The sequence below is a fragment of the Hylobates moloch genome, unplaced genomic scaffold (assembly GCF_009828535.3).
Source record: "Hylobates moloch isolate HMO894 unplaced genomic scaffold, HMol_V3 SCAFFOLD_1, whole genome shotgun sequence".
NCBI lineage: Eukaryota > Metazoa > Chordata > Mammalia > Primates > Hylobatidae > Hylobates > Hylobates moloch.
In genome coordinates, this window is record NW_026652276.1 from 194916752 (window position 1) to 194929030 (window position 12279).

The following is a 12279-nucleotide window of genomic DNA, read 5'->3' on the forward strand; positions in this document are numbered from 1 at the left end:
GGCATGGCAGCAGGCGAGGAGATAATGGGGGCGAAGTTGAGCGGGGGCACTTGGGAGCTGCGGGCTCAGTCTCACTGAGAAAGAGGCCCCGGAAGGGTACGCGTCCACTCTATAAATATATACTCCTCCGACTGAGATGTCCTTTCGTACCTCTTGGCTATCTGTAGTCGCCAGAAAGGAACGTTAGAGGCTGCGAATTTCACCAAAACGTTTCTTTGTGTACAGAAAAGTGAAAGGCTAACTAAACTCGTTCCTCTCCAAGTCTTGAGACCCTACCCTCCTTCTCCTCGTTGGGAACTTGATCTTCCAAGTGGCCCAAGCTCTTTTACAATAAACCTTTCCCGCTCACTTACTCGGTACACCTGGAGAGAAAGGGAAGTCAGTGGGGTCGATGTACGCGGGGGAGGAAGAAGAAAAATAAGTGACAGGCTGTCCACTTTTTGATTGTTCTATTCCCTTCATTTATAACCCCCCTGGAAAGGTACATCCCCAGTTTTCCAAGCATTTCCACGTCGTTTACTCTTCTCTCTTCCAAAATAGTTTCAAGTTAATTCAGAATCCGTTTTTATTGAGGTTTTCTAGTGAAGCATAAACGCAGATTACTTAACATAAAATTATCTCCACCTTTCAAAAGGGCGAGGTAGGGCCATTTGGGGCTGGCGTTTTCTAATGATAATGACTGCTCCTCCTCTCTCTGCTCCCACTTTTAAAAGATTCGGATTATTTGTCCACTGTTCAGCCTGCATTTCAAAATAGACGATTTTAAAAAGAGTGAAAACACAGTCTGTAGGCACAGCACTTGAGGACTAACGGAGTTGAAAAGCTCAGGGAAAGAACCGCAATTCAAAGCCCAACTCTACCTCGTTCCTCTTCCTCCTGGCAGGGGCCCTCTTCCCAGGGCCAGCCCCATGGCTTATTGACTTAATTGGTTTCACTAAAAAAACCCTGACGGTGTGTTTACCGACGTGGGTGCCAGGGCTGCTTCCTCCCTGGGAGAGCCGCGGGTTCTGAAGGAAAGGGTTGGTGCCAAGTGTGTGTGTGAGCTCGCGACTGCCCTTTAGAGAAAGGGCGCGCTGCTCTTTCAGGAAAGGAAAGATTCAAAGGCACAAGTTAGTGCGGTTAACCCGTCTCCCCAACCACCACCACCCCTCCCTCTTCTGCCACAGGAGGGGTTCAAGTTGGCCGTTCTTTCCCCAGGGAGAAGGGCCGGGAAGCAGCCGGGGGCCAGGCTCTGTTCACCACGGCCTATTGGCCGCAGCTATTTGGAGGAAAGTTTCAGCGCCTCTCGGAACGCCACGCTTTGCGACTGACTTGCGAGCAAAGCAGCGGGCTCAGTCTGCGGCGCGCGGAGGCGGCGGCCGGCGAAGGGTCGCCCGGCCCGCGGGCAGGGGAGGGACCGGCGGGAGACGGCGGGGAGGGAGCGCTGGCCCCTCTCCGGGCTGGGGCTCCGGAGGAAGCCCCTCGCCAAGATTCGGGTCGCGCGTCCCCTCCGGGACCCGCCCTGTCCTCCCTCGGCCTTTCCCCTGTCACCCTCCTGGGTCCCGCGCGGGCCGGCCAGCCGGGTCACACCGGGCGGATAGGAGCCAGGACCCAGGGCTGGCGGCTGGGCCCGCGCATCCCCCACGCGGGCGCCTCGGCTTTGAAGTGCGCGCGGAACAGGCTCTGACCGTTTCTTCTTTCCTTTCTTTCCGGTTACTTTTGCTCCCCTCAGTCACTGATAGGACCCTTCCCGAAAACCTCAGACTCTCTAAGTCCCAGCTTGGCGGCCCCTTCCTTCCAAGCCGCGCCCCGGTGACCTGGGCTGCGCGACCACGAGGAAGCCCGAGAACTCCTTGGCCCAAGTGAGACAGGAACCAGGGCAACAATGAAGAGAAAGACACTCGGCCTCTCTCCACCCGAGGCCGCAGAGGCGCACACCGTGAAAAGAAAGGCCAATCAGCGCTTTAACGCACGCTCGGGTCTCCCTTTCCGACTACCATGTACTTTAACTCCCTGCCACCGAGGGCTTTGGATCCCTTCGAAGCTTTCTGCACTTCAAGTGGAATCCCCTGTTTCATTTGCCAGCAGCTCCGTCTGCTGAGAGGACGTACTTTGGGGACTGCCAAGAAGCAGCAGACACAACTCGGCTTTGCCAATACAGCATACGGTTTTGTTCTCGCCTCCCTCCCCACCCCCTTCCCTGACTCGCCGTCTGGGGAGAGCGGGAGAAGGCGGAGCAGGAGGTGGGGAGAAGGGTGGGGGTGGGGGAAGATCTGGCGTAGCACAAACAAGTTCTCCAGCGGGTTGTTTACATAGCAGGTGGACCTGACGTCAGCCAGGAGGCTCCGCTGCAAATCCGAACAATATTCTGCCCAGCGTTTCCCCCTCCTTAAAGAAGTTAGGGAACGGGGGGAGATAGGTGGACGGGGGAGAAAGGCATCCTAATTAGCTGGTTCCAAACCACTTTTTGTATCAACAACAACAACGACAATAACAACGCAAAGTAAAACAAAACAAACAAGTGGTCCGGCGGTACTTCAGAATCCTCTGCGGCGTCCTGTCCCCCACCCCGCCCCTCCGAGGAGAGGCAGCCCCGCGAGCAGTGTGTGTACAGTTCGCATTGCCAACAACACGCGCGCGCGGCCGGGTGCGCGCGCCTGCCAGCGCACATTCACACACACAGACACACAGACACACACACACACAGATCCGGGTGGGGGGAGCGGCTGCGCGAGACAGCGCGAGCCTCCGAGAAAGCGCGAGACACGCCGGCGCGTGCAGCTCCGCGGCCGCCGCTTCGCCCCAGCTCTAGCCCCGCGCCACCCGCAGCCCGCCCGCGAACGTCCGCCCCAGTTATTTATGCGGCGGCCGCGTCCGCTGGCTGCGGCTTCCTCGGCCCCCCCCTCCCCGGGCGCGCCCCCCACTCGCGGCAGCAGCTGCCCGGACTCGCGCGTGGGTGTGTTGTTTGGGGGCTTCTGCCTCGCCGCCGCGGGTGCCACCTCCCGGGACGCTGCCCACGGCGTCCCCGGTCTCGGTAAGTTTCTTGGCCCTCACTCTGGCGCGCTGCACCTCCGCACCCCACCCTGTCCCAGCCACCTCCACGCCGGGCCGGGCTGCGACTTTACTCTGCTCCGCGCTCCTCCCGCGGTGGCGACAAAGTTTCGCCCCAAAGGCAGCGCCCTGCTTGCCGGGGCGAGTGTGACATGTGTCAAATTTGGGCTCGGCGTTGGGGTCGCATTCCGGACCCAGCATCACCACTTGTTGTTCTCTTTCATTTTGCTTTGTGATGGGGGAAAAGGGGGTGGAGAGGGGAGATTTGCTGTTGGCTCACGGATGATTTTTAGTTTGGATAATTCAAAATGTTGTTTCGTCCGGAGAGACCGCGGCTGGAGGAGAACGTGTCGAAACACCAGATGTGTGTTTGTTTACTCTCTTTTTAATTGTTTGTTTTTTCCCCTTCCTCCCCGCACCCCCACCCCCAACCTCGGGAGGAGAAACAACAGTAAAAACATCTGGCGGTTAGAAGCACACACTTTATTGATCCAACTGCTGACCTTTATTTACTCAGTTGGGCAAGTGCACGCTTCTCGCGTCTAAGTTGGGCACTTCAGCGTTCATCTCAGAAGTACTTCTCCAGGAAGGAGACAGATGGAAAGGGGACACTTCTGTTTCTGGAGTCAAGAAACTCCTGGGCCCTACTGACGCTTCGGGATAACTGTGCACAGGGATGACTGCTGCCTTGATCGCGTTCCTTTCCCTGTCCACGCGTTAGCATGACCCGTTTCCCCCGGGGTCTGGCCTGGTTTTACTTTTATTCCGCTTTGGAGAGGTTGCCTGGCTGTTTGTGGGTGGGTTTGGGGTGAAATCGCACCTCGCGGCATTTCGGGGAGGGGACGTGGGAGGAGCGCAGACACCTTTCGGTGATAGGGAGGGCTTCTCACTTGGCTGTTACCTGGAAGTCCACAGTGGCCCCGGCGGGCGGGCGGGCGGGCAGAGCGCGGGTCCGAACGCCCTTCGCGCTCGCGGCGGCGCACGTGCGGCGGCGGCGGCGGCGGCGGCGGCGGCGCGGGCGGGACCCACTAGGTGGCCGCGCGCACCGCCCGCGCGTTTTCCGCGCGCCTCTGCCCACCCGCGAGGCCGCAACGCGCCGTGACACCCGACCTCAGTGTGGACCCTCACTTGCTGTGGGTGTTTTGGCCTCTCGAGAGCAGGGAGGAAAAGTTACCCTCACTATTCTCAGGCTCTGGAATCTCTTAGGTAAGTCTCTTAGGGCACCTGGAGCGTGGGGTGACGCTTTGATTAGAAGGAACGTGAGGGGAAGGACGGGTGCAAGTCTGGGGACTGGAAAGCGGAGCCAGTGCGCGTTTTGCGTAGGGATGAGTCAAGAGAGGTCGACCTGGCCACCGCTTGGGACGCTCCACAGAATCCGGAATCCCCAAAGACCTAGACCTATGTGTGTATTTGTTTATTCAGCTTTTTAAACAACAGATTTAAACCACTTAATAGCTGCTATCTGTAAGGCTCCTGTTCCCCCATCTAACCCCCCCCCCCCACTTTTTTTTTTTTTTTTACCACCACATATTAAAATCCAGTAAGTTTCTTGATCTTGAAGATTATTCTTGGAGTACTCTTCGCTCCCTGGTGGGCAGGCTTTGGCCGTGCAAGGTGCGCTAGGTGGCCTGGGTGAGTTCTCAGAGGAGGATGGAGGGGGAAAGGGTACGAAGGACCTGTGGGAGTGTGTAAGGTGTGTGCATATGTAGTCATCCTGGATCAGGAGTGCTTAAAGAGCTACCTCCCAACATGTCCAGAGTTTACTTGGAAGAATACTTAAGTAGTAGCAGGTAAGCCCAAGGGAGAAAGTGACGTCCTGTTGTCAAGCAGCTGTAGTGGCTTATTTTCCAACTGGAAGTACTGGGAGAGATTTACTTTTAGAAAACAAAAGTTTGCCTGTAAGGCACATCTTTGCAGGCTCTCTTAACTCAAATAGTTTGTTTAGGCAGCAGCAGAGGCAAGAGAGATGTGTTTAATAGCAAGTCTGTGTTAGAGGTCAAAACTGAAGTAAAGATGAGCTTTCAGTTATCTTCGTCTTCAAGTTTGCATTGTGGCATACCTTGGGAAATGTTTTATGTTGTCAAGAGGACTGTTTATCTTTTCTGTCACTGTGAGTTATGAATCAGTATATTCCCAGTGTACTGGAATTTTTAAATGTAGTGTTTGTTTAATGTTGTTAAAAACAATTAATTTACAATTTTGATTTATTTGTATCTATATTAAAAGAGTGGGTATAAAATTATATAAACTGTGATCATTAGGGTCATACAATTTCATATCAGTTTTAGAGCTTTTTTAACTTACAATTTTGATTTGTTTGTATCTATATTAAAAGAGTGAGTATAAAATTATATACACTGTGATCATTAGGGCCAAACAATTTCATATCAGCTTTAGAGTTTTTTAAAGGCCCCTTTTCTCTTACCTGCTTAACTTCTTTCCTTCCTTCTTTCCTTTTATTTTTATTGCCTAACTAGACTCATATTCAGTCGTCAGTCTAGTAAAATACGTCCTTACGACACACACTGTGTCATTGTTATCTAAAATTAAGTGAAATAAATGTTTAATTATGATTAAATATATTAACTTTGAAAGAGGAGACTAGAAACCTGATGAAACATCCCTGTAGGTGAGAAATGACGCTCAATTTAAAAAGATCATCTAAAAGTTCACTTTTAAGCACAAAAAAGAATGTTAGGACTTTTAAGGGAATAATTTTTAATTCAACTTAAATATAAGTACAATGAATACCTTATACTTAGGTTGTTAAAATGTTACCACTATACTTCCGTGTATATTAGAATAAATACAGCAATCAAAGGAAACATAGACATGTATTAATTATGAACTATTTATAATGTTAGGAATTGCCTGACTCATATTTTGGGATATTGTTTTTATATAATTTATACTTGGGGTGGAAATAGGCCCTTAATTACATTATGATATGAAGAGATTTATGAAATGGTTGTGCCTGAATAAGCTGTACTTGGAGTTTCATTTCTTTGCACTTCTTGTATTGCAGTGGCTTTGATTAAAAAAAAAAAGATAAACCTTTGTAATTTTCTAGAAACCTAAAATAGGGAGGAAATAGTTGTATGTGGCACACCATAAAAGTAGAAAAAAGGTGAACATTATATGTACAGGTAATCTGTAATGAGAAGTTATATTTCCTTTGTACAAACAAAATTTCAAACACACAAAACAAATCTCTTTGCATAGGTATTAGAATTATACATCATGAAAAGTATATTGAAGTATGTGAAAATAACTGCATGGTTTGATTGAGATTCATAGAGCATGTAACAGTATAGTGAACATAGCCAGAGAAATTGTTTAATAATAATAATAAAATTATTTTTATTTCAACGGAAGATGTGAAGGATATAAAACTTAATTACATAAAAGGGATTTTATTTGTGACTTTTTTGAATTTCTGTCTGGGTCGGCCTCATCACCCTTGTTTGTTTTTGTGTCATGTTAAATCAGCTATTAGTTATAATACTGATAGAAAACAAAATGATGAACGTCATGTATTTTCTGCCTCTCTGAATTAAATTGGAAAGAGGCCATGACTTGTAAGAAGAGAATGAGATTGAGCACACAGGTCTCTAAGAAGTTTTCTCAACATGATTGTTAACAGACAAAATTGTAAGTCAGTTGAATTCAGAAATAGTATCAATTTTATTACAATTGCTGAATATTAATTTTTGGCACATTCAAGCTATTTTTTTCTTGAATTTTGTGATAAATAGTAGTTGTCTTATTCATAAACGAATGGACCTAAAATGTTCTAACCAGTGCCCAAATTTGTACTGCTTTTTGATAAAAGAAAGCCTATATCTTAAAATTGACCTAATGAGAGTTTAATATTAGCACTGATTTCAAAAGCAACTTTATTTATGTAGCCCTTAATTAATAGAGTTCTAATAAATCCAACCCAGAAAGATTCCTCTTTATATTCTTAAAGCTTCTGTAAAGGTAATCCCTGTGCTTGAAACTTTTAAAAAAACATATTCTAGTGCTCATGGTCTGCAAATATTCTAATGCCTAATTCAAAATTTAAATGTTGTAGTTTAGTTTTATTCCTTAGGTGAAATAAACATTTTCTTAGGTTCAACTATGTATGTCTTAGTGTACTTGGACTAAAGTCCTATCAATTCTATAGTCTTTATTAAGTAAAATTATATACGTTCTTGGAACATTTTTTTTTTTATGAGGCTTAGGTCATTTTCATTGCTTTCTTATGGAGGTATTCTAGACTTTTAGCTTCCTCATTTGATTTTCAGAACTTCAAAGTGGGCCCTGTAACATGTTTAACAACTAAGCATAGTTAGAAGGGTTGTCTAAAAATGCCATCACTTTTTTTTAGCCCAGCTTTGGTTATGTGAAAATTTATTATTATTGAATAACAGAAACACTAATATTGTAGGATACTCTTCCCTATAGAATATTGTTTTCTTGCAGATATTCTTGCCTGTAAAATAAATGGGTACTTCCACTTGCTTACTTCCTTCTAAGTATTTTTTATATACTATTTTGCTCTGCTCTGTGTATTTATCCATTCCCTGCCCTAAATTTCCAAGACAAAACAAACAAACAAACAAACAAACAAAAAAGTGCCTAGCTGTGGTGAAATGTAAAGAAATAGTATGACCTAATGAAGAGGTTAGTGGTAGAATATTGAGAAGCTGGAGACAGTTTTTAGAGAAGATTTGGATTTCTTATGTTTCAACACTTTTAGTATTAAAATTATAAAGTAAATTTATGGATATACAGTGATATATTTTCAGAGTAATATTCATGAAAACTAGTTTTTCTTTAAATAGTTGCCTTGGTAATTTGCTGTTTCCTCAAATGTGATATTAAGTATTGGCCTAATTATTTTTAGGAGTATAATCTCGATTTTATAATTGGAGTGATTAGGAATTTGTATTTATCTATACAGATATTTGCCTACCAGCCAACTTAACAGAGTATATCTGTGCTCTAAAAGTACACTGACATCACCTCAATTTCATCTTTAATACAACATTATATTTTAATGATTTACAGCTGGATTCACTTTTACTGTTTCATTTTGTAATTGTGAACTTTGTTTACTCTCTCTAAATTGACTTGTATTTTTGTTTGTTCTTCCAGTTTGCCAAGTACAATTTGAATGGTTAAATTTACTCAATTTAACTGTCTATCTAAACTTTTTTTAAAAATACATTTTCTCTGTAAATCATCTATGGGGTTTAGGTTCAACCTTTTGCATTTTTTGATTATTGAAATACACATTCTTGGACCTGTACTCAACTACTGCTTGAATTCAGCTTTCAGGTTGGTTGTACCCTTCTCTCTTCCTACTATCTGCCAAGTATATCTAGAACATACCTTCCCATTATATTGATAAGTATAATATGTTATACAGAACTGATATCTTCATTTTTTTCTGCTGTGGCAAATTATTTTCGTTAACAAGAGTGAATACAATTTAAATGTTGAAAAGCACATTGCTGTGAAGAAAATGAATTCCCAGTGGTTTAAGAGATCTCAGCATTTTTTTAGTTTATTAATGTTCTTCAATTTGCTTTAATTTCTGTCATGAAAGACTTAAAATATACATTGTGTTGTTAATGTTGATTTAAAATTTAAGTTTTTAGTGTTTCCTCTTAAAGATTTTTCTAATGGAAGTCTAAAAGATTATACCATTAGAATGTCTTAAGATTTTTTTTTCTTTTTTAGCAGATTAAGGAAATTAACTTTGAATTCCCCAAAGAAAGAATGCTACTAGAAATATCTTAAAGATTTTCTGGTATTTAATTTTATGTTTATTTGATGGCATTCTCTGTGAAAGTTTTCTTTATTGTTTTAGCTTTGTATCATTTTAGTACACACACCCAACGATAGCCATCGTTTTGCAACTTTTTCTCAACCTTAAAAAAAAAACTTTCTTAAAATGTATTTTAGGGGTAGGAAAAAATCAGTGGTAGACATATTTTGGAGAAAGCACTTATAAAATTTCTCACTGGCAGATAGTGAGGAAAAACTTACAGTACACTAATCCAAATATCTTACCATCTTAACATATGTAGACTGTCATAAAATCATCTCATTTTTTTTTAAAAAAAAGATCCCCAACATCTTTAAGAACCATTCCTCACTATTACCTCACCCAAATTTATGTTCCAGGATTTGGTTGATCTATGTCTGTATGCCTGTAGCTAACTCTTCACTTCCTTTTTGTTTTCGATTTTTTTCTTTATGGAGTCTACCTTTAGTTTAGCTAAATGGCAACAAAAAATGATCTTGTTCTATACATATAGTTTGTACAGGCACTGCTACCAATCTGGCCAGATACACCATCATCTCCTACTTGAACTGTTGCAATAACTACTTAGTTGATCCTGCTTCTTCTCCCTCCAGGCACCACAGTTTATTCTCCACACAGCAGAGTGATCTTTTGAAAATATGTCTGTGTTCCTCTTGTATAAGCCTTCCAAACGCTTCTTATGTCTCTCAGAATAAAAGAGATGTTACATAAGGTCTTGTTGTTTTTTTCTCTCATTTGGCCTACTGTGGACATATAAACCTCCTTGATATTCCTAAAAGCAAAATAAGCTGACTCCTACTCCAGAGCTTTTCTCTGGAATGATCTATCCTCCTGTATCTTCACTAACTTCAGGAGGTCTTTGCTCAAACATATCCTTGTTAGAGAAGCCTTCTCTAACTGTCCAATATAAAGTAACAAATCCTCATGGATCACTCTATTTACCTTTACCATATTTTATTTTTCTTTATGGTACTATCACTAACTGACATTTAGAAAACATGTTTATTTAACATCTTTGCCCCCAATGACATGTAAGTTCCATGGAGCCAGGGATTTTGTTTTGCTTCGGTTTAACTCAATACTTAGAACAGTGCCTGGCACTTGGGAAGAGCCCCATAAGTAAATGTCGAATGAAGGAATGAATGTTTCATAGGAGGCCAAAGAAGTTACTTCCATCTGTATCATTGCATAACTTGCTTTGAAATTACTTTTTAGTTTATTTTTTTATCCTACACCCATTTTATATCATATCACATTGGGAAACACTGTTCGTTACTGGCAAAGTCATGGCTCTCATCTCAGGTGAGTATACTTCAAGTTCCATTTTCTATATCCCACTTAAATATAGATTTAAAAATCTATATTTTAACTTATTGATCTGAGAAACAACATAACACTTAAATTTTGAAAGTTGTGAGTGAATATTTATGGTTTTGGACAACAAACTTTCAGTAGTTCAGTGCTCTAATAAAATAATATTTACCGAAAGTTAAACTGGTGGATTTGATCATAAAATTCATCATTATACCTTAATATGAATAGAATTAAGTGTATGTAAATATTTCTAATGGGTACACTATGCATACAGCAAGGACAAGCCAAATATTTCTGTTATTTTCTATGGGGAAAGATGGAGGGAAATGGGTCAAATCAAGATCTCTTCTGGGATTTAAAACCACATTTAGATGACTTCTTTGCATTGGAAAACATACTGTAGGTTTACAAATTCTGTTTTCTTTCTTTCTTTCTGTCTTTCAGTATATATACTTAAACAGAGCAGATTAAAGATTTATGATTTGATGAAAACTCCAAGTCTTTAAAGTTAAAATCCCACTGTTCAGCTTGCTCAAATTGCTTTTGGATATGAAGGCATGAATAAGTGATACAGCCCTCCATATAACACCACACTAATACACAAATATTTTCTTATAAGCATAATGCCCTACAGATCTCCCTCTCACATACTTTGTTCATACTTAAAATTACACTAACTTGCTCAGAAATTTTATTCTAAATGTCTTGAGAATATGAAAAGAAGGCTATAATATTTTCTATTGATAATGAAGGAGGATGTCTCCTTTCTTAGCCTACTTCCTTTCTTCCTTTCATTTTTCTCTTTCCTTTTTCCCTTCCACAGACTGAAAATAATTCTGACATACCACTAGTGATATGTGGCCCTTGGGAAACTGAAGCCAGGCAAAGTAGGTTTTATACATAATTACCCCTCTTTTCCTCTTTTAAAAAATTATTTTTACTTTTTTCTTTTGAGACAGAGTGTCGCTCTTTTGACCAGGCTGGGGTGCAGTGCTGTGATCACAGCTTATGGTAGCCTCGCCCTCCTGGGCACAAGTGATCCTCCCACCTCAGCCTCTGCAGTAGCTGGGACCACAGGCACACCATCAAGCCTCACTAAATTTTTAAAATTTTATAAAGATGAGGTCTCGTTATGTTGTCCAGGTTGGAAAAAAAAAATATATTAACTCACACCTTCCACTCCCATTCCCTTGCCCCTTAAATGCCCAGTGTCCTCCATGTTGTGACCTGGCTATTCCAAATCTCAGTGCACTCTCCTTTCCTTGTTGCAAGTAGGAAATTTTACATTAAAGGACATGTATGATAATAATAATGCATATAAGACTGAGAATGAAGATGAATAGTTCTGAAAAGTATCTAGTTATTATCCCACATCATTAAATAGCCAGCATGGTTTACTATAAAGAGTTTACTATAATCTGTGTTGAGTGCTGGGAGACTTGCATTCTGGTACTATACCTGTCTATAACTATTGCATGATATTGGGTGAGTCATTTCCTCCAAAAGATACTACAGTAGCTTTTAAATTACTTCCAGTTAAAACATTTTAAGAAATGCATGGAATCAAATCTAGAGCTATTCGTAGAACATGTTTTCTTCCTGCTACCCCATGAACATACACTGGAGAATGGGAGAAGATATTTCCTAAAATAAAAACTATTTAAACAAAGAAAAACGACCACAGTCACTTTGCTAGTGAAGCTCAAAGGGCTGAGTTAAATTTTTAAAGGGTTTTTTTTTTTTTTTTCAGCTGTCTTATCCTAATGGTATCTTAAGATCATTCCCCTCCTTCCCAGTCAGAAATGGACCCTCCCCTTATTTAGACAGAATGGTAAGACAATGAGAGAAGGTAGAGTGCATGTGGAGTTGATCACATTAGGATTAAGAAACATAAGTATCCACCTGGCATTCTTTTCCCTGAAGCTTATATTATTACCATCCATAAATACTAATTTATTCACAATGTTGTGTTGGTCCTGTGCTCATTTATATATTTAGCTGTTGGTGGCACCAATCGAGAAATCAAGTGGGGAGTGGATAAGCTGTTTGATAAACTTTGTCTTTTTAAAATTAGAGCTCTCCTTTTAAATGGACTTTACATGCACAGACATACGTTA

The 12279-nt window shown here is 42.2% G+C and overlaps 1 protein-coding gene across 1 annotated transcript in view; it reads left to right on the forward strand.

Annotated features, from left to right (window-relative positions):
* Window positions 1–4168: 4168 nt before the first annotated feature.
* The window catches only part of FOXP2 (forkhead box P2), a 607622-nt gene continuing 599511 nt past the window's right edge, over window positions 4169–12279 (forward strand). The window contains exon 1 of the mRNA XM_058426115.1: window positions 4169–4236. The gene's annotated coding sequence lies outside the window, so the exon portion shown is untranslated. The remainder of the gene's footprint in view (window positions 4237–12279) is intronic.